This window comes from Sorghum bicolor, chromosome 4 (assembly GCF_000003195.3).
Source record: "Sorghum bicolor cultivar BTx623 chromosome 4, Sorghum_bicolor_NCBIv3, whole genome shotgun sequence".
Taxonomy (NCBI): domain Eukaryota; kingdom Viridiplantae; phylum Streptophyta; class Magnoliopsida; order Poales; family Poaceae; genus Sorghum; species Sorghum bicolor.
The window spans coordinates 44,017,808-44,045,588 of NC_012873.2; the positions used below are offsets into that span (position 1 = coordinate 44,017,808).

Consider the following 27,781-nt stretch of genomic DNA (forward strand, 5'->3'; position numbering starts at 1 on the left):
TATTCTATGTGTGGATGCTAAAAGCGGCCGCAAAAATCCATTTTTCAAGAGGAGGTTATCATAAGCGATGATAGTCAATAGAAATCTGTTTCTAGATGGCACATATAAATTTGATAGCTTTTTTCATACAAAAGTCAAATGAAAAACATAAGCTTTAAATCAAAATTGTAAAGCTTGACGTGATCTAGTTGATTTTTTCTTTTAAGATCATTTAGGTGCCCAAATATTAATTATAAGTTCTCATATAAATGATAACTTTTTGGAATGATTTTGAGAAACAATTTCGGAACTACTAGCGCCTGGACGTCTGGCACCAACAACGCGTCCGGACGCCGAGCCCCCCCCCCCACCCGCGCCACAGAAAAGAAAAAAAAGAAAACCTCATCCGCCTCTAACCAACTCAGCTTTGCCCCACTCGTTCCGCTCGGAAGACCGTTTCTTATCGGTTCCTTCCCAACCAACTTACCCCTGCCCCCCTCGCCCCCACACAGAGGACCACACTTCGTCCGTTCCCCACGCAAGGAGCCCATCCTCCGCCCCCACGAGCATGGGATCCGCCCTGCCCCTCGCTTTGTCAGCCCCTAGCAGATCTGCCTGCCGCTAACTTGTCCCTACAACCTATCCCCATACTTGACCTGCAACACAATATGTATAATAGTGCAACAACACCTAACATACTGCTACAACAAACAAGTTGTAGTAGCTGAAACATCATAAACATCGTATTACAACAAACAAGAACAATTGCTGCAACAGCATGCAAACAACTGCTACAACATACAGATTGAAGTATTGGATAGAACAGCTGAAACACCATAAATATAGTATTACAACAACAAAGAACGGTTGTTGCAACAACATGTAACAACTAATACAACAGCATAGGTTGAAGCATTAGATGGAGCAACTGAAACACCATAGACATAGTATTACAACAACATTGACCAACTGTTGCAACAACTAATACAACAGTGCAGATGAAAGCATTGGATGGAGCAACTTAAACACCATGGATATAGTACTACAACAACACTGAACAAATATTGTAACAACATAAAACAAACTACTACAACATGGAGACTGAAGCAACTGAAACAACATCTCAAACACAAAACTGCAACAACGACTAAAACCTACTGCAACGTCTAGATAGAACCATTGCAACAATGACGAGATCTGAACCCGAGAGCTCGCCTGAACCCTATCCTACTACAACATCACCTGAAAAACATACTGCAAAAAAAAACAGAGAACATAAGCACTGATCCCAAGAGCTCGCTGAAACCCTGGCCAACACAATATCCTGTAGATCTAGATCTAGAGGAAGAGCAGGAGGAGCAAGAGGTGGAGGAGGAGCAGAGGAGGGCTCAGATCCAGTTCACAAGAGGAGAGAGAGAAAAGGGAGATAAAGGCTTCGGATCCATATCCCTCCCCACCTACCTCGTCGGAGCCGCGTCGTTGTCTCCATCTCCAGATGCATGGAGGTCACGAGAGCGAGGGAGAAAGAGCAGGAAGGAAGGGAGTTGCGCCGCTCACTAAAAGCTGCCACCGTCGTGCTCTACTCCGGCGGCATGGAGGGCATGTGGGTCGCAGCGGGGAGGGAGGGAGAAAAGGAGGGAGGAGCGGCTTGCGCATGGCAGAAAGTGCGGCCGCATGGTGCGAGCAACAAAATGAGTGGACAGCAACGTTCGGACGGACGGACGTCTTATAGGTATCATTACCGAAACAATTTCTTTAAGTCAACAACCTCTAAAAATGATTTATATAGACATTGGGCTTAAAAGGACCGCTGTTAAAAATTGTTTTTTTACTGTTGGTTCCATTGGCACCGAAATATGGTAGGACGAATTGGAGATGGATAAGGAAATTAAATTTGGATCGAACCAATTAAGTTTGGATCAAATCTATATCTATACCTATACCTATACCTAATACTAAAGAGGCAAAATTTCAGCCACTTTTTCGGTCCGGATCTTTTTTTTGGTCTGCCTACTTATAAGCACTCGCACATATGATGGCAAAGTTGGACACGGATACGATAGGAAAACTATGAGCATCCGATGCAAATACGGTAGGGAGACTGACCTCCTGCGTTTTTCCATATATATATATATATATATATATATACCAGCCCTATATATATATATATATATATATATATATATATATATATATATATATATATATATATATATATATATATATATATATATAGGGCTGGTATATTGGGAGCCCAGGGCTACAAATAGTTATTGGAAGCCCCAACCAGCCACCCCACTCCACCCACCACAGAGCTGACACGCGCGTAGGTGGGGGACCTCTTAGGGACCCAATCAATCAGACATATAAAATCGTAGGTCAAACTACAGATAAAAATTTTTATCGTGACAATGTATAAAATCTAGTGATTGCATTCATTAACACATAAAAACCTTTCCACGAGCTAGACGTTCCACCTAACTGGACCTGACACAGGCTGACACGCACTGACACAAGCTGACACATGGATGTATCCATTCTAATCTTATTCATTTTTTCTCGATAATTCCTTAACAAAGTTTTTGATTCAAAAACGATTTTCACTATTGAACTCCAGACATTTTTGCGCACAATTTAAGATCCATTGTGAATATATTATTAATAAAATTTGAAATTTGAATCATGACACGTAATAGCTGATTAAATGCATAGAATCACTTGTCAAGATGCATATAAACTTACAAAATACTTCCCTATAATCTTGTGAGAGCTTAAAAACATGGAGATGATCTCGTCTTGTCCAAAAAATTAAAATTTGAATCATGGCACTTGAATATAGATTGGATGCATAAAATTACTGTTTAATATGTGTGCTAAAAATTTTAGCACAGACCTTGCATATAAATCCATTGATGCAACCATAGAAAACAATCTACCTTTTACTATAAATTTTAAAATTTGAATCTTATAGGCATAAAGATTCTATGATTCTTGTGGAGTGATTTTGTTGATGCAAAAAGTGGATCTGCAAACACAAAGGGCTAATACCCGATTCAAACGTTAAGGCATGCCAGCCGATTTGACCTTACTATCGGCAAAGGTGATAACTCGAATACTTTGGTCCCAACAACAGCGATGCGCCTGGATGCCACGGCCAAGAGGTATTCACGCGGAACTCGAGAATACGCCGAGCTTAAGTCGACGAACTCCTAAGAACTCGTTATGAAAAGGAAAAATCTGACGAAGTCGTCGGAAAAGTAGATGCTGGAATATGAGTAAAACTTGTGTTTGATTGATTGATTGATTGATTATTACAAGGCCCCAGGGTCTACATTTATACCCTGCTCAAAGAGCTACAATCAGACACGACCAGGACTCGAATTCCAAATTAAACAGAATTCGTATACAAAACAATTTGAATAACTAAGAAAAACACAAAACTATCCTCCCGTGACAAACTGGGACACCACCATGGACCAATCGGCAACCTTCAGGTTCTCTTTTCGAATCATCGGCAGACTCCTCATCGTAGCCATCGGCAAAAGCTAACGCTTGACCATCGGCATGAACGCATCACCACCCATGGACTTAGTCACATTCAGCTGTCCCTTCATCGGCAACTCCCCTGCAGACCAGTTACTGTTATCCTATCTTGCCGATCTACACTCTACCGATCCTGGGTACGTGTCTAAAAACGGTGTCAACACATGCCCCCCAATTTCGGAGTATAAAATCATTAATGCTCCGAAATTCTCTGCAGTAATGATGTCTTTCCGCAATTAATCCTCTCAATTTGGTAACCGACCATTGAAGCCGAACAACTCTAGCCCGATTCTTTCGCAGATTCCTCGAATTCCTCAACCTCCCGAGCTGGACATCTCCACCATATTCGCCCATCGGCAGTATTACCGTTAGAGGGAGCTGCCGATGGACCGACCAGGAAATCCCGCACAGTGAAATATCTCCAGATTATGACCGCTTCCTGTCAAATCACCTGCACAATCCCTTGATTACCGTGCGAACAGTTACCATATCCACCTGAGTACCCTCGGATTTCACGGATACGGCGAAGAGATAAGTCAGATTTGCCCTTGCCCGTTTTGTCCTATAAATAGTTCCTTCTCGGGTACTCCTTCTCCATCGCATCATTCTACAGCCCCAACTCTGCTTTTCTGGCGGCGGCACTGTTCTAGAGCTCCAAGAACTTCAACGAAATCTTTTCTCCACCAGCCTCAAGGTCTTCGATCATCTTCTTTGCGAGAAGATGGCCATCGACTTTGCTATTCCCGAGGTCAGTTCATCACCCCATCTCTTGTGCTTTTACCATACCCTTGTTCATCCGCAGTTCATCTTACTGAATACTCTCCCCTTTTTTTTCTTTTGTTCTTCTTTTTACCCAAAAACCATTAGGATCTATCCAATAGAATTGTCATCCCTACCGATCAGCCACACCTCCAATGTCTCGGTCCGCTAGGGAACCCAGATCCTACCAATCTAATCAACGCCAAGACAAACAGAATCCCCTTTCGAGCCGAGAACTTTTCTCTAGATCTGTGGAAAGACGTCTTCCGTTCCTGGCCTAGTCCTACCAAGGGATGGAAAGATTGGTTCTTGAGAGTCAGCCACTCAAACGAAGTTCAATGGGGCGAACGAAAACTGGACAAGTGCATTAGGCTATCTCTTGCCGATATGCATAGGAATGAATCACTGCTGATTGTTGTATCATACTTCTGGTCAGACACGCTTAATGCTTTTGTCTTCGGCCATGGCCCTGCTTCTCCCACTCTTGCCGATATGCTCATGCTCACTGGCTTAGATGTATCCACTGCTGATAGTAGTCACATCTTTGACACCACACCTAGTGCTAAAGTGGAAACCCGCTCTATCGGCGGTTGGTCTGGGTACATTTAGAAGTACCGTAGAACAGAGCCTGTCAACATAAAGGAACAAACCACCTTCCTGAACATGTGGCTGGACAAATTTGTGTTCTGCGGTGGATCGGCAGGACCAACCTCTGTTTACCTATCGACAGCAGAGAGATTAACTAATGGTGGCCGATTTCCCCTCGGCCGATACTTGCTTGGCTCGGTTTACCACCTCCTCCATCAAGTAGCCAGAAAACTCCTACTTGGCCAATCCATCGGCAACTTAGGGGGGCCCTGGTGGTTCATTAATATATGGCTTAGTCTCCATATGCACAAGCGTCTTGAGTTCAACCTCTTCGCACAACGCTTCCCTAGGGACATAACCGAGGATTATGAATTGGATGAAGAAGAATCGGCAACTCGTCCTCCTCTGAACTTTGGCGAGGCTACCATAGTTCTACCTGGTACAGGTGGTAACGCAGACCAGGTTAGCCGATTCTTCCAGACCCTGTACGAAGGCCTGACCAGAGAACAGCGAGCATGGATGCCTTATGAAGATCCATATACCATGTTTCCCTTGGTCTTCCATCCGTTCAACGATGCTCTTAATAAAGACCATGATGTGATGATGGCACTTATCACTCCAAGAGCCATACCAGTAAAATTCTTCAGCAGCGGGAAAGCTTCCAACCAGACCTATGAATTTTACAACCCATCGGCATTAGCCCGTCAATTAGCTTTCGGTCAGCTGCCGATTGCACTTTGTTATGCCGATGTGATAAAACCCAGGGAAACCATCACCAGTCTTCTCGAGTGGACCAGGATAGCTCAACTGCCACCGAGTGCCGATACAGATGCAGATCTATCAGAGTGGATTCCGGCTCTCTTCATTACTCAGGCGTACAAACAATGGTGGGAGGAATGGAAGGAGCATTTGTTCTGCAAATCGGCTCTTACGTACCGCGGCATGATCGATCCCCAGTACAAAGTCCCCGATAACACTGTAAGTATTTCCAAACTGATGTTCCAATCTTTTTATTTTCATTTTCATCGGTAACTCACTTTCTGCGTTATATCACAGGTTGACGACACGCCACCATCGGTCAGTAGGAGTGGCAAGCCGATTGAGCTTCTTCCATCAGGTCCGATCTCCTCGATCGGCAACAATGCCCCCACCTTGGCTGCCATAATGCATCGAGGTGTGCGCCTCAAGAAAGTCACTACCAAGCGGACAAAGGCATCCCCATCAGTAGCTGCCTCTACCTTAGCACAGGCCTTCAAGGTAAATTTTCAAACTCTTCCATCCATACCGATTCCATTCTTACATCTGTTACACTTGTACTCACAAATTCTCATTGTTGTATCAACATACCGGCGCATCGGCAAAGACCAGATGCACAAGTGCCGATGCCCCCCAGTCCAGTCAGCCGAAGAGAAAAGGTACCAAGAGTACCAGGACCCAGGCAAAGCGCCAGAGAATAGCAGTGCCTTCTCCTCCTCCAAGATCACCGATCCCGGTGGAATCTTCTCCCTCTTCTCCAGAAATCCAGATACAACAAGCACCATCTCCTCTTCAGCTCCAAGAAGAACCTCATGCAGAAGAAACCCAACCAGAGGAACCTCAGCCAGAAGACACATCGGCTGACGTGCACGAGCAAACTGCCGACCCAACAAGTTCAATTATAGCATCGGTAGTCTCCTCAATCCAAACAAGTACTGCTCCCCCTCAAGGTAACATACTCTCTATGAAATCATTACCGATGAACCTACTTTTCCTGTATCATAATCACTTCTATTAATCTTTTAGCCGACATAATCCCATCGGCAACCCCAGCCAATCAACCCGTGGTCCTATCGGCATCATCTAGTCAGAGGCGAGAGATTGCCCTGAAACAAGTAAGTTACCCAATCTCTATCTGTATTATTTATCAATACTTGACCATAGAATAACTTATTTCATTTCCTTTTCAGGAATATGACTCTCTTGACAGCTTGTTCTCCTTTACCATTGACATCTCTGAAGATGAAGGCGAGGAGGCAAGTTCTTCTCAAGCAGTTGGAATCACATCGGCAGAAATCAGGGCGAAGTTAGAAGAATTATCAGCCCTCCTTCATCAAGATACAGCCCACTTGGTTGATGACTCCGATCCGACCAAGGCCTTGTTCAAGACCCTCAGATGCCAAATTCCCGCCGATGCCGAAGAAATCTTGTTTCAAGCTGCACATCTAGAGGGCCGTCAGCTGCAGTACCAGAAGGTCGTCCAGCGTCTTGCCGAAAGAGCTGCTCACGCTCAGCTCTCTGAGGAGATGATGAAAGTAAATCTCCTTGCCGATGAGAAGCACAAGAGCATCGATATTCTGACATCCTCAGGAGATGTATTAAAGCAAAAGATTTATGATCTATTAGCAAGAAGGGAAGCCCTGTTGGCAGAACTCAAACAGGTAGAAGAAGCCTTGTCCCAAGCCCAACAAATAGAGAGCCAGCTGCCTGAAACGATCAAGCTCCTTGAGCAAGAGCGAAATGTCCAAGCCCGCACAGCACTGCAGATGAAGAAGAAGTTGAAGCTAGTGGAGGGCACTGCCGATGATGACATGAAGGAGATAGAGGAAGCCAACCAGATCCGCCTGCGTGCCATATCGATGATCCAGGCGCTGTTGAACATGTGAACCCTTCATCGGCAACATACCCTGCTTTCCCCTTTTAAACACTCCTAATGTTTTGGTCTAGCCGATAGGATTGTTATCGGCACCTTTTAAACATTAAGTCCGGCCCCAGATACAGTTTAATCCAGCCGATAGGAATGTCATCGGCACTTAAACTCTTACGCATCGACCCATATGCTTGGGTAATACTTCTTTAGATATTTGCCATTTAATGCTCTGGGAAACTCAACTCCTTCGAGAGTTTCTAAAATATAGGCGTTACCAGGAGCCGAGCGATTTCTCCAATAGGGACCCTCCCAATTGGGAGACCACTTCCCAAATTTTGAACTTTTAGTCCCGATCGGTAAGATTAGCTTCCATACTAAGTCTCCATCGGCAACTCCTTAGCTTTTACCTTCTTATCATACCATCTGGCAAGTCTTTTCTTATTCTCTTCTATACTTATCAAAGCCCTTAGCCGATGCTCTGCTAGATCATCCAACTCATCTGTCATCAAAGTAGCATAATCATCGGTAGCCAATTGATCTTGAAAAGATAGTCGCCTAGACCCAGTCTTAATTTCCCAAGGTAACACTGCATCATGTCCATACACCAATTGATAAGGTGAAACTTTGGTCGACCCATGACAAGCCATCCGATATGGCCATAAAGCTTCATTTAACAATGTATGCCACCTCCTGGGATTTTCTTCAATCTTCTATTTAACAAGCTTGATAATTCCTTTGTTAGATGCCTCGGCCTATCCATTAGCTTGAGCATAATAAGGAGAAGAATTTAACACTTTAATTCCCATACCGATTGCAAATTCATCAAACTCCCCCGATGTGAACATACTACCCTGATCGGTAGTAATCGTTTGAGGAATTCCAAATCGGTAAATAATGTGCTCTTTCACAAAATCGATCATATTGGCCGATGTAACTTTCTTTAAAGGAATAGCTTCAACCCATTTGGTGAAATAATTGGTGGCAACCAAGACAAACTTATGTCATTTGCTGGATGGCGGATAAATCTGGCCGATCAAGTCAATAGCCCATCCTCAGAACGGCCAAGGTTTGATGATAGGATTCATGGCCGATGCGGGTGCTCTTTGAACATTGCCAAATTTCTGACATCCTTGACACCCCTTGAAATATTTAAAGCAATCTTCAAGTATGGTCGGCCAATAATACCCATTCCTCCTAATCATCTACTTCATCTTAAAAGCCGACTAATGTGCTCCACATACTCCTTCATGGATTTCTCCCATTAAACTTTTAGCCTCATCATCACCAAAGCATTTGAGAAGAACTCCATCAATTGTTCGATAATATAACTCGTCTTCGAGGAGCACATACTTGGTGGCTTGAAACCGAATACGTTTCTCAACTTTCTTGGATGGATCCTTCAAATAATCAGTGATTTCTTTCCTCCAATCATCAGCACCAATTGCCGATACCGTATTTAACATGGGCTGGTATCCTGAGGCATGCTGAGCCAACCGATTGGCCTCTTCATTATGCAATCGAGGAACATGCTCTAATCGGAAATCCTTGAATTCCTTTAATAGCTGCATACTCCTTTCGTGATAAGTTATCAAGACTTCGTTGCAGCATTCATAGCTTCTAGCCAATTGATTTATAACCAGCATAGAATCTCCGAAGACTTCAACAGCATCAGCATGAACTTCTCTTAATAATTCCAACTCTTTTATCAAAGCTTGATATTCGGCTTGATTATTTGTTGATGTAGCAACAATCGGCAAGGAAAACTCATACTTTCTTCCCCGAGGGGAAATTAACACTATGCTGATTCCTGCCCCCCGGTCACACGTGGATCCATCAAAGAAAAGCGTCCAAGGTACAATTTCCAAAGTCTCCACTGTACCGCAATGCTGAGTTACAAAATCAGCCATAATCTGTCCCTTAACCGCCTTAGCCGATTCATAACGCAAATCGAATTCTGACAGTGCCAAAATCCATTTACCGATTCTGCCACTCATAATCGACATAGACAGCATATATCGGACCACATCATCTTTGCATATGACAGTGCAGTCAGCCAATAACAAATAGTGTCTCAACTTAATACATGAGAAATAGAGACACAAACATAACTTTTCGATGGCCGAATATCTGGTCTCAGCATCAACCAATCTCCTGCTTAAATAGTAAATAACACGTTCCTTCCCTTCAAATTCTTAAATTAAGGCCGAACCGATGACCATCCCATCGGTAGACAAATACAACCTGAAGGGCTTTCCTTGCTGAGGTGGAATCAGAACTGGAGGATTTACCAAATAATTCTTGATTTCATCTAAGGCTAATTGTTGCTCTTTCCCCAGACGAATTCTTGATCGGCTTTCAACTTAAGTAAAGGACTGAAAGCACGAATTTTACCAGACAAATTAGATATAAATCTCCTGATAAAGTTTACCTTGCCGATCAAGGATTGGAGCTCAGTCTTGTTGGTAGGAGCAACTATTTTGTTGATAGCATCAATGGATCTCCGACTAATTTCAATCCCCCTTTGATGCACCATGAAACCAAGGAATTGTCCTGCCGATACACCAAATGCACACTTATTGGGATTCATCTTCAAACCATGTTTCCTTGTGCATTCTAACACCTTTCGCAAATCGGCAAGATGCTTTGTGAAATCTCCTGATTTAACCACCACATCATCAATATAAATTTCCACCAGCTTGCCGATGAACTCATGAAAGATAAAATTCATGGCCCTCTGATAAGTAGCACCAGCATTTTTCAAACCAAAGGTCATGACTATCCATTCAAACAACCCAACATGACCAGGACATCTAAATGCAGTCTTTGGAATATCCTCTTCAGCCATGAGTATTTGATTGTATCCTGCATTGCCATCCATAAAGCTGATGATCCGATGTCCAGCTGCAGCATCGACCAGTAGATCTGCAACCGGCATTGGATAACCATCCATCGGCGTAGCTTTATTAAGATTCCTGAAATCAATGCAAACCCGAAGCTTCCCATTTTTCTTGTAAACTGGAACAACATTGGAAATCCATTCGGCATACCAACATTGCCGAATAAATTTAGCTTCAATAAGCTTAGTTATTTCGGCCTTAATATCAGGAAGGATATTAGGATTACATCGGCGAGCTGGCTGCTGATGTGGCCGAAATCTAGACTTGATAGGCAACCGATGTTCAACAATTGATCGGTCTAAACCAGGCATCTCAGTATAATCCCAAGCAAAGCAATCTTTATATTCCTTTAACAAATCAGTTAACTGCTGCTTACACTCAGATTTTAACTTAGCACTAATAAAAGTAGGCCTAGGTTTATCACCACTACCTATATCTACTTCTACTAAATCATCGGCCGATGTGAATCCTTGGCCTAATTTTCCATCATCGGCGAATCTATCCATTAAAACTCTTCATCAGAACCGACTGCTTGGATCGGTGGAATTTCATAATCGGCAACTTTGAGGAAATCCTTTTCCCAAAAATACACCTAGTTCTTTCATAGGCGTCTGTGAAAGGTCCTAATATGGCTAGAGGGGGGTGAATAGCCTATTTAAAAAATCTACAAACACACTAGAGCAAGAGGTTAGTTAATAACAAAGCGAAGCTTTTTGCTCTAGCTCTAATGGGGTGTTTGCAAGCCACCTATCCAACAATTCTAGTTGATATAATCACTAGGCACACAAGAGCTATGTCACTACTTTCACTAGAAAGCTACCTAAAAGTTTCTATACAAGTAAGTAAGCTACTCTAGTTTGCGGGAATGTAAAAAGAGATAGTTTGATCTTTATACCGCCGCGTAGAGGGGATGAACCAATCAATAATATGAAGTCCAATCACCGGGAGAAATCCAATGAACAATCACAATGGAGACACACAATTTTTCTCCCGAGGTTCACGTGCTTGCCGGCACGCTACGTCCCCGTTGTGTCGACCAACACTTGGTGGTTCGGTGGCTAAGAGGTGTTGCACGAACCTCGTCCTCACTAGGACACCACAAGAACCCACCCACAAGTGAGGTAACTCAATGACACGAGCAATCCACTAGAGTTACCTTTTGGCTCTCCGCCGGGGAAGGTACAAGACCCCTCACAATCACCGGGAGATGGCCACGAACAATCACCAACTCGTGCCAAAGCTCCTCCGCTGCTCCAAGCCGTCTAGGTGGCGGCAACCACCAAGAGTAACAAGAAAACCGCAGCTAGAACGATCCCCAAGTGCCACTAGATGCAATCACTCAAGCAAATGCACTTGGAATCACTCCCAATCTCACAAAGATGTTTAATCTATGAAGGAGATGAGTGAGAGGTGTTTGCTTAGGCTCACAAGGATGTCAAGTATGCTAGAATGCCAAGAGAGTATGCCCCAAGCCGGCCAAACACGTATTTATAGCCCCTCAAACAAATAGAGCCGTTGGCTCTTTCACTGAGCAGAACTCGGGGTCACCGGACGCTCTTAAAGGGGCACCGGATGCTCAACACCAGCGTCCGGTGCTCCAACGTTAGCCACGTGTCACCTTTTGAAACGCTCGTGTCAGAGTCTAACGGTCACCTGCAGTGCACCGGACGCTCAGCAAGTTAGCACCGGACGCGTCCGGTGCACACCGGACTCATGCGCAGAGAGTTCCGCAAACTCGCAGGGTCACCGGACGCAAGCCACCGGACGCACCCTCAGCGTCCGGTGCTCACCGGACCCATGCGCAGAGAGGGTCGCAAAACGCCCGCACACCGGACGCTAACCACCGGACGCTCAAGCCAGCGTCCGGTGCCTATCGTCCGGTGCCTTACCCTAGCTGGGCTAGGCACTGTCTGCACCGGACGCTCAGACTTAGCGTCTGGTGCCTCAGTGGCCAGCGTCCGGTGAGTGTTTTCTCAGCGAGAAACACTCCCGCGACTTCTCCAAATTTCCCACCGGCGCAATAGAAAATATGCACTTCATTTTCTCGAAAAGCGCCGAATCCCGCCGAGCTTGCTCGGCGGGAGGGAGAGAGGAACCCATCCCCTCTCTACCCTTGAAACTCCACCTCCTTCTCAAAGTGTGCCAACACCACAACGTGTGTACCAACGAGCGTGCACGTGTGTTAGCATTTTCACAATCATTTTCTTTGAAGGAGTTAAGTTAGCTTACTAGGTTCTAAATGCATGCCCATGAACAATGACACCTAGTGGCACTTGATAACCGTTTAGCCAAAGAATTCCCCTCTTTATAGTACGGCTATCTATCCTAAATGTGATCACACCCTCTATAGTGTCTTGATCACCAAAACCAAAACCCTAAGCAATACCTTTGCCTTGATCTCCATAGGGTTTTGTTTTTCTCTTTCTTCTTTTCCAAGTTGAGCACTTGATCACCTTGTGGTCATCACCATCATCACCATGATCATCACTTGCTCCATCACTTGGCATGTACCAACCTCATTAAGTCTACACACACTTAGCATAGAGGTTAGTACTAGGGTTTCATCAATTATCCAAAACCAAACTAGGGCTTTCAATCTCCCCCTTTTTGGTAATTGATGACAACCCTTTTTACAAAGATTTTCAATAAAATTTTCTTGGATTCATGTTGCTTGCCCAAGCATTTTACCATGTGCAAAGGTTATGGACAAGTTTCATAAACCCAAATTGGTAGCAATTTCTCCCCCTACATATGTGCTAAGAGTTTGGATTTGAAAGCTTGCACATATGCTTGAATAGGAAATATAGGAGTCAATTTCTACCAGATGATGCTAAGGTGTAAAGAATGGACCTTTGAAGCGTGATACCAATCGGAGTTGCCAATATACACCATCCTTAGCACCATTAGTAACTAGCCATTCACAAAACTAGAACACCTCGTGAGATCAACATTATAAACAAGGTTCTAGTACCACTTGTGAAACAATTAAAGGCCTAGTTACACTACCTATGCATGCTAGTTTTTCATTTCATCAATCAAATTTACAACTAGCATACATCACACAAGCAAGGTGACAGAGAGAAAGCTTTTAAAGCTAAATGCAAATGCAAGCACCCATATGTGATGCACATATAAATGCAACAAACAAGTTTATGAGCTTGCTCCCCCTACTTGTGTGCTTCAAAATTTTAATTGATCCCCTTCTTTTATTAAGTTACTCCCCTATCTTAAAACTTTGGTAATTTCTCTCCCCCTTTGTCATCAATGACCACAAAAGGTGAGCTCAAATTTTAGATAGGTTAGTGTGAAACCATGTGAAGTGAGATCATTTTACCAAAATGGTCCAATCTAGATTACTTGCCTAAGATATTTAACTCGGTTTGATCCAAGGACAAGCTTCTTCACACCTCCAAATAAGGGTTATCTTGTACCATGTTGAGTTAAACACTTATAGCTCATATTCTAGATCAAACACTAGGATTGCAAGCCCGCAAACATGTCATATGCTACCACTAGATCAAGTCAAGCAAAAAAGCAATAGTGGTACCATACAAACATCAAAAATCTTTTGATTTTCATGAATGATCCTAAGATATGTAAGGAATGACTAGATGCACTACACAAGTCCTTAGCATAGGATGGATGACATGTCAAACAATTTCACCTTGCTTTGCTCGAAGGAGAGGCATGTCATAAAGTGGGGGTGCATCAACACATATTTGAGAAGTCAAGTATGTTCAATTCATTCCTTAGCTTGCAAAACCTCTTCTCATCAAGTGGCTTGGTGAATATATCGGCAAGTTGATCATCGGTGCCTATACTCTCAATGCAAATGTCCCCTTTTTGTTGGTGATCTCTTATGAAATGATGGCGGACATCTATGTGCTTTGTTCTTGAGTGTTGAACCGGATTGTTGGTGAGCTTCACGGCACTTTCATTGTCACATAGCAATGGCACTTCTTTGAAATTGATTCCAAAATCTTTCAATGTTGCCTTCATCCATAGGATTTGTGCACAACAACTACCGGCCGCAATGTACTCCGCTTCGGCGGTTGATAGTGCAACACTATTTTGCTTCTTGGATGACCATGAGACAAGTGATCTTCCCAATAGTTGACATGTGCCCGATGTGCTTCTTCTCTCAACTTTGCATCCCGCATAGTCCGAATCGGAATATCCAACAAGTTCAAACTTTGCACCTTTGGGATACCATAGACCAACATTTTGTGTATGCTTCAAGTACCTCAATATTCTCTTTGTTGCCTTCAAATGACTTTCTCTTGGTGAGGCTTGGAATCTTGCACACATGCATACACTAAACATGACATCCGGTCTTGATGCGGTCACATAGAGTAGGCTTCCAATCATAGACCGATACAACTTTTGATCCACCATATTTCCACTTGTGTCACTATCTAGGCTTCCATTTGTTCCCATTGGAGTGCTAATAGATTTTGCATCATCCATACCAAACTTCTTGAGCATGTCTTTTATGTACTTGCCTTGACTCACAAATGTGTCATTCTTCAATTGCTTGATTTGAAGACCAAGGAAGTAACTAAGCTCTCCAATCATTGACATCTCAAACTCATTAGCCATCATGTTGCCAAACTCCTCACAAAATTCTTGATTGGTTGATCCAAATATGATATCATCAACATATATTTGCAACACAAACAAGTCCTTTCCAATCTTCATGGTGAAGAGAGTGGTGTCAACCTTGCCCATCTTGAAACCTTTAGAGAGTAAGAAATCTCTCAATCTCTCATACCATGCTCTAGGTGCTTGCTTCAAACCATACAATGCCTTTCTTAGCTTGTAAACATGGTTGGGTTTCTTGTCATCTTCAAAACCGGGAGGTTGCTCAACATATACTTCTTCATTGATATAGCCATTGAGAAATGCACTTTTGACATCCATTTGGTATAGCTTGATGTTATGAGCACAAGCATAGGCCAACAAGATCCTAATTGCTTCCAATCTTGCAACCGGGGCATATGTTTCACCAAAGTCAAGACCTTCAACTTGAGTATAGCCTTGTGCTACCAATCTTGCTTTGTTCCTTACAACTATCCCATCTTGATCTTGCTTGTTGCGAAAGACCCATCTAGTACCAATGACATTATGATCACTAGGTCTCTCAACTAACTCCCATACTTGATTTCTCTTGAAATTGTTAAGCTCTTCATGCATAGCATTGACCCAATCAACATCTCTCAATGCTTCATCAATCTTCTTTGGCTCAATGTGAGACACAAAGGAGAAATGCTCACAAAATGATGCTAGCCTTGATCTAGTTTGCACTCCTCTTTGAATGTCACCAATGATATGATCCAATGGATGATCTCTTGCAATATTTGTTGGTTGGAGTATTTGCACTTGATTGTTTGCACTTGGTTGATCATGAGATGATGTACTAGCTTGTTGATCTTGCACTTGAGTACCACTTGTACTAGCTTGATTTTGATCATGAGAATCACTAGCTTGCACATTAGAGGTAGGAAGCACTTGATCTTTGTCATCTTCAACATCAATCACCTCTCTAGGCCTTAAATCACCAATATCCATATTCTTCATTGCATCGGCCAATTGAGTGCCTCTCACATCATCTAGATTCTCTTCTTCCTCTTGAGATCCATTGGTTTCATCAAACTCAACATCATGCACCTCCTCAAGAGTACCACTAGCCAAATTCCAAACTCTATAAGCTTTGCTAGTAGTGGAGTAACCAAGCAAGAATCCTTCATCATATTTCTTTTCAAATTTACTCAATCTAGTGCCTTTCTTCAATATGTAGCATTTGCAACCAAAAACCCGAAAGTATGCAATATTGGGCTTCCTTCCATTCAAGAGCTCATATGGTGTCTTCTCCATCATTGGGTGAAAATAAAGTCGGTTGCTATAGTAGCAAGCCGTGTTGATTGCTTCGGCCCAAAAAGAATGACTCACATTGTATTCACTCAACATTGATCTTGCCATGTCAATCAAGGTTCTATTCTTCCTCTCAACAAGACCATTTGATTGTGGAGTGTACTTGGCCGAGAATTGATGCTTAATGCCAAATTCATCACAAAGCTCATCAACTCTTGTATTCTTGAATTCACTTCCATTGTCACTTCTCACTTTCTTGATGGTTGTTTCAAACTCATTGTGTATTCTCTTGACAAATGATTTGAAAGTTGCAAAAGCATCACTCTTGTCATTAAGAAAGAATACCCATGTGTATCTTGTGAAATCATCCACTATCACAAATCCATATTTGTTTCCACCAATGCTTGTGTATGTGGTTGGTCCAAACAAGTCCATGTGCAACAACTCAAATGCCTTGCATGTGCTCATGGTGCTCTTCTTTGGATGAGTGTTGCCTACTTGTTTTCCGGCTTCACATGCACTACAAAGCTTGTCTTTCTCAAATGTGACATCTTTCAAGCCTCTAACAAGATCATGTTTGACTAACTTGTTCAATTGTTTCATTCCAACATGACCAAGCCTTCTATGCCATAACCAACCCATGCTAGATTTAGTGAGCAAGCATGTTGACAATTGAGCTTCACTAGCATTGAAATCAACCAAGTATAGATTCTCATATCTAAAGCCTTTGAATATCAAGTTAGAGCCATCTACACTTATGATCTCTACATCATCAACTCCAAATATGCATTTGAAACCAAGATCACAAAATTGAGCTACGGATAGCAAGTTGAAGTTCAAGCTCTCTACTAGTAGCACATTGGAAATGCTCAAGTCATTGGATATAGTAATTTTACCAAGCCCTTTGACCTTGCCTTTGCCATTGTCACCAAATGTGATACTATCAACACCATTGTCATCATTTGGATTGATTGAATTGAACATTCTTGAATCACCGGTCATGTGTTGTGTGCACCCACTATCAAGCACCCAATGCCTTCCTCCGGCTTTATAGTTTACCTACAAAACAAATCAATGTTTCTTAGGTACCCATAATAGTTTGGGTCCTTGGAGGTTAGTGACTAAGCTCTTTGGTACCCAAATGGCCTTCTTCTTTGGACCCACAATTGGTGTACCAATAAACTTAGCATGCACACCCTTCTCACCCTTGGTAAGCACATAACAAGAATCAAAAGGAATGTAAGACACATTAGCATTTTTCTTGTTCTTGTTAATTTTGTTGCAATTATGCTCTAGGTGCCCAACTTGCTTGCATTTGTTGCAATACCGACCATTGCTCTTCACAAAGCTAGGCTTGTGAGTTGCAAAGGCTTTCTTGCCCTTCTTGGGGGTATAGCCTAATCCCTCTTTGTTGAGAGAAAACCTTTGGCTACCCAAGCACTTTAGCAAGCGGGCCTCACCACCATAGGCTTTGCCTAGGGCGTGAGTGAGCTCATCCACCTCTCTCTTGAGAGTCTCATTCTCAACCTTTAGTGAGGTATCACAAGTGACACTAACACTAGAAGTAGAGGTAGAGTTGATGGTGGTGGATGAAGACCTACATGAAGAGTTAGTGGCAACAACAATAGGTGGGTTGGGTGATTCTTTAATTAAGTCACATGTTGTGCCCACATCACATGATACAACAACCTTTTCCTTTTTCTCTTCTAACAACAAGGACACGAGCAATCCACTAGAGTTACCTTTCGGCTCTCCGCCGGGGAAGGTACAAGACCCCTCACAATCACCGGGAGATGGCCACGAACAATCACCAACTCGTGCCAAAGCTCCTCCGCTGCTCCAAGCCGTCTAGGTGGCGGCAACCACCAAGAGTAACAAGAAAACCGCAGCTAGAACGATCCCCAAGTGCCACTAGATGCAATCACTCAAGCAAATGTACTTGGAATCACTCCCAATCTCACAAAGATGTTTAATCTATGAAGGAGATGAGTGGGAGGTGTTTGCTTAGGCTCACAAGGATGTCAAGTATGCTAGAATGCCAAGAGAGTATGCCCCAAGCCGGCCAAACACGTATTTATAGCCCCTCAAACAAATAGAGCCGTTGGCTCTTTCACTGAGCAGAACTCGGGGTCACCGGACGCTCTTAAAGGGGCACCGGACGCTCAACACCAGCGTCCAGTGCTCCAACGTTAGCCACGTGTCGCCTTTTGAAACGCTCGTGTCAGAGTCTAACGGTCACCTGCAGTGCACCGGACGCTGAGCAAGTTAGCACCGGACGCGTCCGGTGCACACCGGACTCATGCGCAGAGAGTTCCGCAAACTCGCAGGGTCACCGGACGCAAGCCACCGGACGCACCCTCAGCGTCCGGTGCTCACCGGACCCATGCGCAGAGAGGGTCGCAAAACGCCCGCACACCGGACGCTAACCACCGGACGCTCAAGCCAGCGTCCGGTGCCTATCGTCCGGTGCCTTACCCTAGCTGGGCTAGGCACTTCATTTTCTCGAAAAGCGCCGAATCCCGCCGAGCTTGCTCGGCGGGAGGGAGAGAGGAACCCATCCCGTCTCTACCCTTGAAACTCCACCTCCTTCTCAAAGTGTGCCAACACCACAACGTGTGTACCAACGAGCCTGCACGTGTGTTAGCATTTTCACAATCATTTTCTTTGAAGGAGTTAAGTTAGCTTACTAGGTTCTAAATGCATGCCCATGAACAATGACACCTAGTGGCACTTGATAACCGTTTAGCCAAAGAATTCCCCTCTTTATAGTACGGCTATCTATCCTAAATGTGATCACACCCTCTATAGTGTCTTGATCACCAAAACCAAAACCCTAAGCAATACCTTTGCCTTGATCTCCATAGGGTTTTGTTTTTCTCTTTCTTCTTTTCCAAGTTGAGCACTTGATCACCTTGTGGTCATCACCATCATCACCATGATCATCACTTGCTCCATCACTTGGCATGTACCAACCTCATTAAGTCTACACACACTTAGCATAGAGGTTAGTACTAGGGTTTCATCAATTATCCAAAACCAAACTAGGGCTTTCAGTCTGCCTCTGCCGATGCAATAACATAAGAAGAATCTCCCGGGACAATTTCGATCTTGTCACCTACCCACTGGACCAAGCATTGGTGCATTGTTGATGGTATGCAACAATTGGCATGAATCCAATCTCTCCCTAGCAGTAGATTATAAGCACCTTTTCCACTGATCACAAAGAAAGTTGTCGGCAAGGTCTTGCTGCCGATAGTCAATTCAACACAGATGGCTCCCTTAACCGGAGACACATTCCATTCAAAGTCTTTGAGCATCATATCGGTCTTGGTCAAATCCTGATCTCCTTTTCCAAGCTTCCAATACACTGCATATGGCATGATATTGATAGCAGCTCCACCATCAATTAAAATCTTGGTCATCGGCTGACCATCCACTCTTCCTTTGACAAACAGGGCCTTAAGATGTTGCCTTTCATCATCGGCAGGCTTTTCGAAGATGGCTGTCATCGGAACCAGAGCTAACTGAGCTATTTGGTTGGAAAACTCCAACTCATCATCACTGGACGGCGCAAGGAATTCCATCGGCAACATAAATATCATGTTAACATCTACCGATGGCCCTTTCCCCTTAGGATCTGCTTGTTGTTGATCCCCAGATTGGCCAGAGTTCTCGCCCTTACTTAGTTGTTCCCGTCTTTCGCGTTGCAGTCTCCTCTTCTGTGTCTTAGTCAACCCCTCTGGACACCATGGGGGAAGTGGCGACTGCCTTGCTGATGGACGACGATGTTCCCTTAACTCCATTCGATAAGTGTTAGCATTCCTGCAAAATATGAACTCATCGGGAACCCGTGCATTAGCCATCTCCTCAAGCTCTTCCTGGTTCCTGGGAAAATATGCAACACGATCACCAAGTCTATCGTGCACACTGAGCCTGCCCCCCAGCCGATCATGAACCGACGCTCTCCCCCTAATCGGCCCATCAAACCAGCGGTTATTGTTCTGATACTGCCGATTTGATCTGTCGTACCGATCATAACCATTACATTCCGGGCAGTCTCTGACAGTAGGAAGCTTGATGTTCTGCTCCCAGCAATGGATAAAGAACGGGCAGTTCCAGTGATCCTTGTGTCGATTCCACTCTTGACGGCGTCTTTCTGCTTCCCGATGATAGTCTTCTTGCTGACGCCGATACCGATCCTCACGTTGCTGCCAAGTTTCCCGAGGCCTTCTATGAGTTATCACAATACCAGATCGGGGAGGCCTTCCTGAGTTAATTCCCTCCTGGATCAAGCCTTTTCCTTTCGCATCGGCGGCAGTAATTTGATGCTGAGGGTCTACCGACGTATTTCTTTCAGCTGCTTCTGATGTCAACACCTCGGTTTTCCCCTTAGCGTCCAACATGTTTGTCGGAAAAGGGTGTTGATCAATCTTCATTGGCTTCTGGGCTTTGGAACTATCAAATTTGATTCTCCCGAATTCAATAGCCGATTGCAGCTGTTGCTTGAAAACTTCGCACTCATTGGTGTTGTGAGAAGTTGCATTGTGCCACTTGCAATATTTCATCTTCTTCAACTCTTCAGCCGATGGGATCACATGATTGGGTGACAACTTGATTTGGCCTTCCTGAAGTAGAAAGTCAAATATCCTATCGGCTTTAGTGATATCAAATGCGAACTTCTCTGGCTCCTTATGCCCAAAAGGGCAAGACATCGGTTTCTTATTCTTTACCCATTCTGTCAAACCGATGACTGGCTCCTCATCAGAATCCGAGCTTGCTGCTTCATCCACAAATGATACCTTTTTGTTCCATGCTCTCTTGGGCTCAAAAGGCCTGATATATTGATCAGAAATTCTCTACACCAAATGACTTAAGCTTTCGAACTCCTAAGATGCATATTTGTCCCTGATGTGTGGCAATAAACCCTAGAAAGCCAAATCGGCTAGCTGTCGATCGTCCAAAACCAGACTATAGCATTTGTTCTTGACCTCCCGTATTCTCTGCACAAAGCTTTCAACCGATTCATCATTGCGTTGCTTCAATTTGACCAAATCGGTGATCTTCTTCTCATGGACCCCAGAAAAGAAGTACTTGTGGAATTGTTTCTCTAGATCGGCCCAAGTAATCACTGAGTTAGGAGGTAATGATATAAACCAAGTGAAAGCCGATCCAGATAATGATGACGAGAACAAGCGAACCCTTAACTCGTCCCTGTTAGCAGCTTCTCCACATTGGATGATAAACCTGTTGACATGCTCCATGGTTGACGTACCATCCTGTCTAGAAAACTTAGTGAAATCTGGTACCTTGTACCGATTTGGAAGTAGAATCAAATCATATGCAGGAGGATACGGTGTCCGATAAGAGTAAGTGTTGACTTTGGGTTTTATCCCAAATTGGTCTCTCATTACTTCAGCAATCTTATCGGCCCAATAAGCATCGGCATCTTGCCGATGAGGCGGTTGCGGATCCGGTACCTGTTGATATGCTTCCACGTGTCTATGTGGTGCGCAATCTGCATGGAACATTGGGTTGATCATCTGGCCACCAATCTGCTGACCACCGATCTGTTGACCACCAAACTGCTGACCACCGAGATTCATCGGCTGGTTGACCAACCCCTGATTCTGGAATCCAGGGTAGATCTGGCCTTGTTGAAACCCTGTAGCTTGATGATTCTGTTGGGGCATTTGTGGAAAGACTTGCTTCTCAGGCCATCCACTATTAGCAATCACCGGCATAGACCTTGCCGATGTCTGATAATTGGGCATCATCATTGAATTGACATACCCTGGCTGAGTCATAAACCTCTGTTGTGTCAGCATTGAATCTGCCGATGCGTTAGGCATCTGAAGCGTTTGAGCTTGAGAATTCCCAGTGTAAGGCCTTGCAGTAGTGGTTGTAGTATACTGGGGACTCTGATTCATCAGCATATTTGGAGGTGCCGATGCCAGCCTTGCCTCTCACATCAGTCGTCTGAGATATACCAGGTGTCTTCAACGTCAACTCTGGAGGCATACCATAACCCCACCAGTTAGAAGGAGGGATCGATCCCGACATTGCCGATGCCAATAGATCTATAGCAAGCTTGATCTGCCCATCTGAAGTCGATGGATTGGTCGTCATCGGCGTAGATTGTGTATTAGTGACTCCTAACGTGCTTGGAGGAACAGTAGTTTCTGTACCCGCAGCGGCTGTAGCAGCCGATGGAGCTGTGACCACCGGTGATCCTGGCTGATGATGAGAAGGGCCCACATAATTTGGTGGCAATTGTCCTTCTTTGAAAGTTCTAGCCACGGCATTGAAAACCGTATTGGACAGCACACCAGCTTGATTGATCAAGGCACGGTTAATAGCATTATCAACCATGTCTTGAAGTTTACCAGGATTGGCTTCAAAAGTAACCTGCCGAGGCATCGGCAGTGCTTCCTTCTGGATCACTTCACCACTCCTGTTGATGCTGAAGGATCTCAAACATTGCTGCTTGTAGTCCTCCATGGCTTTCGCAATAGCTTGCTTCTACTTATCCTTGAGATTGGCTTCCGTCACGGGGATGACGTTCTCCTGATCCAACTCGGTAGTCGACATGTCGATCTTTGATGTTGATTCTGGTCCCACCGGACGTGCCAAAAGATGTGTTGATGCAAAAAGTGGATCTGCAAACACAAAGGGCTAATACCCAATTCAAACGTTAAGGCGTGCCAGCCGATTTGACCTTACTATCGGCAAAGGTGATAACTCGAGTACTTTGGTCCCAACAACAGCGATGCGCCCGGATGCCACGGCCAAGAGGTATTCACGCGGAACTCGAGAATACTCCGAGCTTAAGTCGACGAACTCCTAAGAACTCGTAATGAAAAAGGAAAAATATGACGAAGTCGTTGGAAAAGTAGATGCTGGAATATGAGTAAAAACTTGTGTTTGATTGATTGATTGATTATTACAAGGCCCCAGGGTCTACATTTATACCCTGCTCAAAGAGCTACAATCAGACACGACCAGGACTCGAATTCCAAATTAAACAGAATCCGTATACAAAACAATTTGAATAACTAAGGAAAACACAAAACTATCCTCTCGTGACAAACTGGGACACCACCATGGACCAATCGGCAACCTTCAGGTTCTCCTTCCGAATCATCGTCAGACTCCTCATCGTAGCCATCGATAAAGCTAACGCTTGACCATCGGCATGAACGCATCACCACCCATAGACTTAGTCACATTCAGCTGTCCCTTCATCGGCAACCACCCTCATCGGCAACTCCCCTGCACACCAGTTACTGTTATCCTATCTTGCCGATCTACACTCTACCGATCCTGGGTACGTGTCAAAAAACGGTGTCAACGAATCTTGAAGACACAAGCATAGGAACCATTGTAATGCTACAAAAATTGAATTTTGAAACCTCTCCACAAGATATGGTGCTGACGTTGCATAGAATTTAATGTTTAGAGAAATCGAAGTTATTTTTGTTAACACATAGAAACCTCTCCACGAGATAGACATTCCACAGCACAGATGATTGCTCTAACAATATATAGAATTATGTACCAACAATGTATAAAATTGATACAGACAATATTGTATAGAAATGTAGGAAGTGCACAGACAATTATCCTAACAACATATGCCTAAGTGTTCTAACAATGCATATAAGAGTGCTTCAAACATGCATATAGCATATAGTTGTATACAGATGAACACATAAATGCTCAAGAATGTATACAAATTTGTTCTTATGAGTAAGCCATCAATTACATGAGCCATCAATATTTTACATTGACCCATCAACTCTATCAAAAAAGATCACACTATGCCACTGACACAAAAACCATCAAAGTCAGGCATAAAAAACTATGGAAGACATCTTTGACCATGCCACGCCATTGCCGTTGTCCACACCACCATCCGCCACCACTGATTCACTCCATGCTCATACATGTAGTTTCACAAATAATGAGTAATTTTAGTCGTTTATCATAAAGTTTTGCCTCATACATGTAGTTTCATAAATAACAGATAATTTTAGACCTCTTCACTTACCAACATATATGCATAAAAAATAACTAATACTAGAAGATTTACGAAGCACATAGAAAATAATTAGTGATATATTTACAGGTACAAAAAAGCATATGAAATCATGCTTGCTTGCATTGCTAGTTCTTAGTATTGCATAAAAATAGTTGCACAAAGACATGAAAATTCTAGAAACACATGAAGCATAGATACATCTAGCTACAACATCTCCATCTTGAAAAAAAAACATGAGACAGCATGGAGCATAGAAAGCTTTTACACATGAAACATAAAAATTGTGACCACATCCGTCCCGAACTTATCATGCAAAAGAAAGCTCGATCTAAAAATACCTCCAGCTAACAACATCCATCACACATGAAGCATAAACTTTTACACATGAAGGATGTCATTTTCACATCGGCGCTTCCTTCCAACCATCCTACATCACAATAAGGTATAGAAACATGTTTTAGATGGCGCAGAAACCTTACAGTGGCAAAAGAAAAAGCATGGAAACAACTTTTAGTATGCACATAAACCTTATAGCTGCAAGAAAGACATGTAAACTTATTTTACTGACACAAAAATCTATTATGGTCCCAACCCAAACCTTGCCTCCCACTTATACGAATGAATAATCAATAAAAAACAATGCGTAGAACCCTAAACCATTATTTTAACTTTGAGGGTGTATAATTAACAAAGGAGCAATGCATAAAACCTTAAATACCCTCCATTCAAGGGGATTATTGTACCAGAAACGTGGCAGCCCCAACCCAAAGAATACATAGAACAATGTATAGAATTGTGTACCAACAATGTAGAAGTAAAACTTTCAACTAAAATACACAAGTACACACACATACACAAACAACAAACTAAGATTCTTCATGGACATATGAACATACTACAAGTAAATATCCAAAATCAGGTTCGGGCATATATGCCAAATGCCATGGACTTATCGGTATAAATACTGAAATAGTCACCCAAAGATAACAACGGTACCTATGATTGGCCAAAAGCACCATGGGCAGCAGCTCTGCAACACCACTGCATCCTCTATGGCATCCATGTCCATGCCGCCAAAAATATATTAGTCTCACATATTTGGTCAAAGGGTGTTACTTGGGTCTATAGATCATGAAATGCTTTGAGACAATGAGAAAAGCAAGCGCAAAGTGATGCCACTAATGTATAGAAAGCCTTCCATGAATGCATGGATAACTATTAATACAGTGTATAGAAATGTTCCAACATTAAATATAAATGTGTTCCAACATTAAATATAAATGTGCTCCAGCAATGTATAAAACTGTGTTCCAACAATATATAAAATGTGTTCCAACAATGTATATAATTCCACATATTTCTAGCTTACCCGCTGGTTCAAGAAGCATAGAAAACAAATCATAGTACCTGAAAAGAAACTGAGAATCATTATTTATCTTGTTTGTTTCAAAAACCTGCACTAGTTATCATAAATAAATATTTTATTTAGTGAGATTGCCAAATCATAATTGCTATGTATAGAAACTCATGTATGCAAGTATATGGGCCGTCCCCTTGGCTCGTGTGAGCCAGCCGTGGCACCCCGCGCGAGGCCCTGCAACAGAGCCGCGCCGCCGGCACCTCATCCGACTCCATGGCAGCAGCCTCGTCGCCACCGCCCCCGACCATACGGGGCACCAGGATGCAACCTGCATTTAAGGCAACTTAAGTATGCATAGAAACTTCTTTATGTATTGCTGTGAAACATAATTTTTGTTCGTGACCTGCCGATTGTGACGTGCTGCTGGGGTGCCATCCGTGTGGGATGCACTGCAGCCAGGGGCCTCTGTGCATTCTTGGATTTCTAGCAGGCTTGATACATGCTGTGCATTCTTGATACATGCTGCAAAGCTACAACGCCATCAGGAGTTTACCATAGTTCAGCACTCATAAATATTGCAAACTTTCTAGAGTTGCATTCCCTGCACATTTCTCCACATGTTGTACACTAAAGTCAAGCTACCAAGTTCTACTTATTTTTTAAAAAACTCACAGTATCATGGCACGGTTACAGGCTCGACGAGCGATTGGCATACTCCTGAATCATCGCACTGAAGAGGGACGGTTGTTCGATTAACCTCGACGGTGAATCAAATTCTTTTACCAGACCTGAAAAGAAAATGGTAATACTTTAGAATGACATTTTGGAACACGAATTTTACCAGATACCAACAAACACCACTCAAAATGAATGAATATCTAATATATAAGCAGCATGACTGAAGAGACCTACCTGCATCCAACACCAAAACTCTATCCCAGACCATGACTGTTGGTATTCTGTGTGCGATGCTAATTATTGTACATGATGAAAACTCCTGTCGCGTGATCTTCTGAATTGTGGCATCAGTTTGGGAATCAACTGAAGCAGTTGCCTGATCCATAAATAAGATCTGGGTCTGCTTCAGTATGACACGGCCCAGACAGAGGAGCTGTCTTTGGCCTACACTCCAGTTCTCTCCGCTATCAGCCACTATGAACAACGCAAGGGAAGGGGGATCCACTGAAAGTGGGGGAGCTAGAAGATAGGACCGAACCTGAGGAAGGGAAGGGGCCGACGCCGCCGTGCTGATGGTGCGTTGCTGCACAGGGTTGCCGCCGGGCTGATAGACAGGGTTGCCGCCGTGCTGATGGTGCCTGGCCGTGCGGCCACCAGGATTGGACGCGCCGTTGCTGCATAGGGTTGCCGCCGTGCTGATGGTGCGTCGCGCTGCCGTAGCCTTCGCCTCGAGGGCCTGGCCGTGCGGCCCCCTAGGAGCACCGCGGTCGCTGGTAGGGGAGTAGCAGCCGTGGACGCCTGTGGTGATGAAGGAGGCGCCACCGCTGGTGGGGATGAGGAGGCCACGGTGGCACGGATCGCCGCCGACTGAAGCCCTCCACCTCCAGGCTCCAGCAACCAGCCGGTCTAGATCTGAGAGAATGAGCCACAACGACAAGAGAGAGAGGAGAGAGGATTTCGAAATAGCATGGTCGCATGGAGATAAGGCTGACGTGGGATTGGTGGGTCGTGGGTGGAAACATCCCACTCAACCATACACGAGATTTGCACCGGTCCGTGCATAATTTGGTCAAACCACCTACCAGCAGTTTTGGCTAGGGCAGCCGTGGACGCCTGTGGTGATGAAGGAGGCGCCACCGCTGGTGGGGATGAGGAGGCCACGGTGGCACGGATCGCCGCCGACTGAAGCCCTCCACCTCCAGGCTCCAGGAACCAGCCGGTCTAGATCTGAGAGAATGAGCCACAACGACAAGAGAGAGAGGAGAGGGGATTTCGAAATAGCATGGTCGCATGGAGATAAGGCTGACGTGGGATTGGTGGGTCGTGGGTGGAAACATCCCGCTCAACCGTGCATATATATATATATATATATATATATATATATAAAAGAGAACCCGAAGCTACAATGGGACCCGTCCCCGTTGCAAGTTCTTGAATCAATG

The 27,781-nt window shown here is 44.0% G+C and overlaps 1 long non-coding RNA gene across 3 annotated transcripts; it reads right to left on the reverse strand.

Annotated features, from left to right (window-relative positions):
* Nucleotides 23,904–27,529, reverse strand: LOC8056670. Of its 3 annotated transcripts, XR_002452526.1 has the most exons (6): nucleotides 26,878–27,446; nucleotides 26,334–26,449; nucleotides 26,065–26,183; nucleotides 25,671–25,989; nucleotides 25,298–25,351; nucleotides 23,904–24,728 (listed from the first exon to the last, which is right to left on the reverse strand). It is a non-coding gene; the product is annotated as an uncharacterized LOC8056670 (long non-coding RNA). The 3 variants fall into 3 exon arrangements; XR_002452527.1 differs by having other exon boundaries at nucleotides 25,298–25,989; nucleotides 26,065–26,191; nucleotides 26,878–27,529; XR_002452525.1 differs by having other exon boundaries at nucleotides 25,298–25,989.